Here is a 6,941-nt window from a genome sequence, read left to right as displayed (position 1 = left end):
ACACATGTATAGCCTATACTGAACTGCTTATCTTCCCAGTAAGGGTGGGTGACAAGGAAGGAAGGGAATGAATCTGGAATTCAAAGTTTTAAAATCAAATATTCAAATATATATACATGTATTTATATATACATGCATGTATATATACATGTATGTATATATGTGTGCATATATATTATTAATACTATTTTACATGTAATTGGGAAATAGAATATACAGGCACTGGGGCATAGAGATCCACTGGGAAAGTTGAAAGGAGTATGGGAGAAAATATGGGAGAGAGCAGATTGGAGGAGTGGGTATCTTGTGGGACTGCTATTTTGGGGGGGGTGGGTAGGGGAAAAATGGGGAGAAAATTTGTAACTCTAAATCTGGTAGAAATGAATGATGTAAATCTGAAGTTAATAAATCATTTGAAAAAAAGAAAAACAGTTTTAGACATGAAAATTGTATTTTATGAGTGTACAGAGGAATCTTTTTTCCCCCATCAATTCTTTATACCACATTTCTTTTGATTTTAGGTACACTTGTAGTTGTATAGGTGAATGTGTAATTGTATGGGTGAAATTTTGTGTATATTTCCTTTCCTGTCTCTATGTCCCAGTTTACTAGCTATGAATTTCTATCTGCTTGCACTTTTTGACTCTATGTTTCTCTTAGAATTTCTCTGTTTAAGTGTATCAACCTGATTTTTATTTTGCTGGTACATACACTGTAGTGTTAGGACTCCAATTTTATGAAATGAAGCCAAAACTTTCATATTAATGCAAAGCATTATTTTAAAATATACATAAATTGTTTCGGATACTATCATAATTTTAATAAATAGCTAAAATATTACTAATTGCTATTTCAATGCTCCTTTTATAGGTGAGGGAACTGAAGCTTAGTTTAAAAATAGAAATTGAGAAAATGAGAATATTTATCATAGTTTTCTTTTCTTACCCTAAAAAAATCACCCAGAGATTGAATTAAAATGATGATTTGGGCCAACATTTTTGGTCTACTCTATTCATGGGTGATCTGGAAGATTAATTGGCAGTCCTATAACAGATAACACAAGTCTCCAGTTAAGTAATGTTCTTTAGATGGCCCCTTTTCCCTTCCTCCCCCAGCTTAGAGGGATGGAATATAATGCTTGCTGAGCTGCATCCATGACATTGATAAGTTATTGCCATTAAGAAGATTTTAGCATCTAGAGAATGAAGCATCTGCATTATATCATGCTATTATCAAAAGTCCCAGGACTCAAGATTGAAATTGAATATGAAATTAAGAGAAGTTAATAATAGATTATATATCATGAATTCAAGTGATTTTAGGAGGTAAGAAGGCATCAGAGTCTACTAAAATTTATAAACCCCCTGGAAAAAAAACAAAAAAAATTGTAAGCCAGACCAAAGAACCAACCACAGTAGAACCAAGGTCAAGATTAGCAAAAGTGCTCTTATATACTTTTCTATTAGGGATGTATAGTGGAGAATTGGTGAGTTTCAGCCTACAGGTGAGTAGCTGAATATTATTGGAATAGGAATAAGAGGCAGTAGAAGACTGTGAATCTGGTTATCAAGAGCTTTCTTATATGTTCTGGCCAATTTTCATCCCCATTTGGATTTTTCTCAGGGCATCCTTCATGCCCTTATATGGACTATAAATCAAGGAATTTGCAAGTGGAGCCAAATCTGAGTAAAATAAGGTCATACTTATTTGTATCCCAACTAGATTTTCAGAGATTAGGCTGATGTATATGACTGTGAGAATTCCATAGAACAGGGATACCACAAATAAATGCCAACTACAGGTGGAGAAAGCCTTATGACTTCCAGTTGTTGAAGGTATTCAAAGTTTATCTTTTAACACCACAGTATAAGATCCAAGATTTAAGTAGGTGATGAAGATGATGAGGGAACTCAAAATTGAATTGGAAAGTCCAATCTCTGAAGTAGGGGTATAGTATAGAACCAGTAGGGGTCTTGGGTCAAAGACAAAGTGACTAATTATATTTAGGCCACAGAAGGGTGATTGAGTCTTAAAGTAGATTGGAACTTGATGACAAAGAAAGGAACTTACTCAATTGAGTAACACTATTTTGATGCAGAGACATCTTGACATGATGGTGGGGTAATGACCAGCAAAAGGCACCACTCAATAACCACAGGGCTAAAATAAGTTTCATTGGTAACAATGGAGAGAAAAAAGTAGAACTGAAGGAAGCAGGAAGTGAAGGAGATGGTGTTGGTCTTGGAGAGTCCATTGGTCATCATACTGGGGAGGGTAGTATTTATGTAGCAGATCTCTAAGAAGAAGTCTGGCTAGGAGGATGTACATAAGTGTGTGGAGCCATTAGTCCAATTTCATTGCTCAGATGACATTCTCCATTAGGGTCAGGATAGGTCAGAGAGAAAGTCTCAAAGATAAAGATCTGAATCTCTATGTGGCAGGGTAAGCTCAGAAGTATGAACTCAGATACAGTTTTTTTTTCCCTGATATAGTCATGATTCAAATCTGTGAAGAGGACAAAAATGAGCATGAAATGAATTACTTTCTTCCTTTTCCCTCGTAGATTATTAACTTTTAGGAATCTCTAATATTCTCCCCTGCTCTAAAATTTTAAGATTGCATGACTTAATGAAATCAGTGTTTACATATCATAGGGCTGATGTAAATGTAAATGTAAAAATCATTCTTCACATTCCTTACCCAAAACATGAAATCAGTGCCTTTGTTTTGTTCTTCTTCCAGGTTGTCTTTTTCCTCAAAGATAAAGTTATGTTAAGTGATCAGCTTTGGTAAAGTTAAAAGCATGACAGAAAACATTGTAAAAGACTGTTTGAGAGTTTATGATATTCTTACATCAGAGAGTGTACTTGTAATATTTGAATAAAGGGTAAAATTCATTAAATAATGTATTTTATATATGTGCTCCCTACTATCATACAAGTACAGTTATATTTAGTGAAGGAGAGGGAGAAGGGAAAAGGAAAGATAGATTTATTTGTAGAGGAGTGGATTTCTTTGCCTCTTACTTTCATATGAACTACTTGGATGATTCTGAAAAGAGACCTCCATTGGGATATAGTTAAAAGGCAAGAACTATCTCCCTACCAAAGGCTTTAGATTCTTAGATTTGTTGTTAAATGATGTAGAGAAGTAATGATACAAATACTTTTCTTGAAGCTAAGTTATTACTTTCCCTGGTATACAAAAAGTTGTATTGAGAATTAAAATGTACAGTTTTCACAATTTGGTTAAAAATATGCTTATCCACCTTACCTTATTTTATACTAATCTCCATCACATAAATTATAAGCTAGCAAAACTTAATTACTTGCAATTCTCAGAAAATTTCCTACGTTTTCCTACCTAGACGCCTTCATTTATGCATTTCCATAAGCTTTTCTACCTAGATGTCTTCATTTATGCCATTCCATACAAATAGGTTGGCAATTCATCTCTGGAAATTTTTCTGCATTATTATATTTCCTAGCAACTTTAGTTTTATTTTAGCTTGTTTATAATTTTCTATAGTTAAACTCCTTGAATTTCAGGTCCTTTATTTATCTTTGTGCCTCCCACATTGTCTAGTACACTCAATGGAACAGAATATGAACCTAATGAGCACTTGTTTAATGAATGAATGACGCTGCAAATCTTACATCAATAGACTGTTGAATCTTTTTTTCAAACAGTTTATATAATTTAATGTATAAATATTAGTTTTTTGGTTGACTGATCCTCCATTGATCCTCAAATAGGTAGAGCTACTGACACAAAGGAAGTAATTTCCAATCTGTACTAAGAAAGCTCTTTCCAGTGAATCAGAGATTACACAGTTTATCAACAAACATTTCCAAAATAACTTTTCCTGGTTACATTTGCTCTATGCTCAGGGGGACATTTTGAAATTATCTCAGCAAGCACCACCAATATAGATTTTCTTGACACACTCTCTCTTTTTGTTATTGTCTCTTCTTCTGTCTTCATAATTCCCATTTTTTCCTTCTGTATCTACTGCTACCTATTTAATCTACATCTATAATGTTTACAGCTATATCTTTATATCTCTATTTCTCTCTGTATTCTCATATTCATCTCTATCTTCATCTCTTCCCCATCTCTATCTTTATTTCTACCTCCATTTCATCTGTATCTGTATCACTATATCTATCTATGTGATCTCTCTCTTCATTTTAACCATGTTCCCCCACCTCCTTCTTTCATTTTAGCCCTGGTTTATAATACCTTATGGTAGAATCTGGCCATCAGGGGCAATATATTTCAGTGGTAAATTATACTTGAAGTTACAATTTAGGATTTTAGGAATACATTCATATAGTGGGAAAAGCACTGAACCAAAATCATAGAACCTGTTTTAATTCAGATTATCCTCTTTATTTCTCATGTGATCCCGGGGAAGTGTATACTTAACCTCCTTGGCTTCAGTTTCTTCCTCTTTAGAACAAAATGAGTTAGATTCAATGATATCTAAAGTTCCTTTCAATTTCATATCTATTTGAACATAATAACTCATTGTGATCCTTGACCTTCCCTTTTTTTTCTGTCTAACCTCCTGATGATACCTACCTTAATGAATTTCAGAAGGACAGTGAATAGTTGATGTATATGATGGAAATGAGAAATAATGAAATGGCAGAGGGTAAGCGGCAGGGCCAGAGGGTTCCAGTCATTCAAGAATTTTTTTAAAGGAAAAACAGAATCTTCTGCTAGTAGACCTTCCAGGAACACTTCTTTCTTCAGCTATTTATTTTCCTTTACTGCTACAGGTCTCAGGGCTTGACTTGCTTGCTTTCACATACTTTGGCAACACCTGCTGCTTTTAATTAGGGTTTCCTCTTCTTCACTGAATCAGGGCAGATTTGTATTTGTTTTCACAAAAATTCCCAGTAAGTACTTGCCTCTACAGCATACATACAACACATTGGGAATTTCCTAAAGGTTTCTTGTTTAAATTGCAAAGAACAAAGGGGAAATAGAATGTGAAAAGAATCACTTCTATGCCAACACTCCCTTCCTCCATTTTTTCTTTTTTGTACTTAGATCCTGTCAGGGAAGACAAATAGTATCTTTATACACAAAAGATGAAATTACAATTTATTTGTATTTCAGAGGAAAACCAGACTCTGGCTAATAGGTATTTGTTCTTAAAATCTAAAATAAGGGTAGGAACTCTGAAGGGTAGAACAAGACAACTGAGTGTAAAAAAATGAGATGGAATATTGCTTTGCAATTTGGGAAATCAATGGCAGTGTGTAGTGCCAATGCAATATTTACATCACCTGTGATCATAATAAAGACTGTGACAATTATCACAAGACTTCAGTCTCAAAATGTAACAAACTCTCCATATAGAGAACAGTACCAAAACATTTATTTAGACACCAGAAAACCAAATCCCAACACCAGGAAACTGAATCCATCTATGCAACATAAAAGTTAATGAACCACAATGTAGCTGAGGGCCATACCATCCTTTAGCCTTCCCACAAACCAATACAAGATCAATATTTACTCACAAACCTCTTTATCTCCTTGCCTGGGCTCCTCTCTCTCCTGCCATCTCTCTGGCTCTTGCTACCAGCTTCCTGTGGCTCTGCTCTACCCTTCTACTCCTCCCATCTTAGGCTCCATGTGACTACATTCTGCCTATTAGGGGGCAGAGTTTATCTTCAAAGCAGGGGAGCTTGCTGTGGGCTCTGCGACACCCTTTAACAAACTCCTCCCATCACAGGCTCCATGTGATTATGTTAAGCCTATTAGGGGACAGAGTTTACTTTCAAAGCAGGGAAGGTCTTCAAATTCCCCCCTAGGTCTATTAAGGGGAAAGGAAGATCTTTAAATTCCCATTCCTGTTATATTCGGTCCCAAGATCTTTCATGTCCCTTACATAGCAAAAATATCTTAACAATGCATTTCACTACACAGATTAATGAAAGTTAAGAAATAACTGGTGGGGCAACTGGTGTCAACAGTTTTGCAACGATATAACAGTGATAATTGAAAAATTTTGCAACAGCAATGTAACAGGGATAATAGAAATTAAGCACATAAAACAATAGCTTAGGTTGGGGACTTGGGCACAAGCACCCCATCCTTCCCCCTTTGAATGAATGGGGCTCAGAATCTTGGGATAAGGAGCAAAGGTCTCTTCTCCAAATCTACTTCCAGCTGAAATTGGATGTAGACCTGTCCCTGCTGCAAGAGGTCCCATTTGAGAGGTCAGTTCTTTAGCTGCCATCTGGTACTTCATCAACACTAGGTTCAGTAGGTCCGATTCAAAAGGTCAATTCTTTAACTGGCATCTGGAGCTCAGTCAATGCCAGGACCAAGGGATGGCACATCATAGTCATGGACAAGGCATGGCACCTGGTCTAAGTGATCAAGCATCTGGGGGGTACCGAGGCTGCAGGAAACAAATCTTACAAACAAGTTTAACAGACAAAAATCCAAAAAGAGACAAATATAGGGTCAGCTGCACTTCTGGAGTCCATGAACTCACTATCATAGCCACATTCACAGTAGAATACATGAATTAAAGGTACAACTTGGCAACCATCTTCTCCTGAATAAACGATAACCACAGCATTGCCTTTCCCATGTGGTATAATCTCTGCAGCCTTTGGAACATCATCTGGTTTCTGCTTTACCCAAACTTTAGCTATCAATTTTATTCTATTAGTTGAACCAAACCCTTTAGTTCCTCTGATAGTCATTTTAGAAGGAGGGTCAGTTTTCACAAGTGCTATTGTTTGACAAAGAATAATAATCATTTGAACTATTCTATCATTTTTACAAAACTGTATGGGTTCTTCACCCAAATTTTGCAATATTACAATAATTTCTTCTTGATAATTAGAATCTATTACTCCAGCTAATACATATATTCCAGTAAGCATCCTTGCATAACCAGGATGGCTGCTAGC

General features: G+C 35.7%; 1 pseudogene; it reads right to left on the bottom strand.

Moving 5' to 3' along the window:
* Positions 1 to 1,578: 1,578 nt before the first annotated feature.
* On the bottom strand, positions 1,579 to 6,731 carry LOC138168749 (olfactory receptor 11H6-like; annotated as a pseudogene).
* Between the last annotated feature and the right edge of the window lie 210 nt (positions 6,732 to 6,941).

This window comes from Petaurus breviceps, unplaced genomic scaffold, assembly GCF_028583685.1.
Source record: "Petaurus breviceps papuanus isolate PSGF00001 unplaced genomic scaffold, PetGlider_PUasm1.0 37, whole genome shotgun sequence".
In the NCBI taxonomy this organism is placed as follows: domain Eukaryota; kingdom Metazoa; phylum Chordata; class Mammalia; order Diprotodontia; family Petauridae; genus Petaurus; species Petaurus breviceps.
The sequence above is the reverse complement of the archived record's forward strand: the minus strand, read 5'-3'. Positions and strand labels throughout refer to the sequence as shown.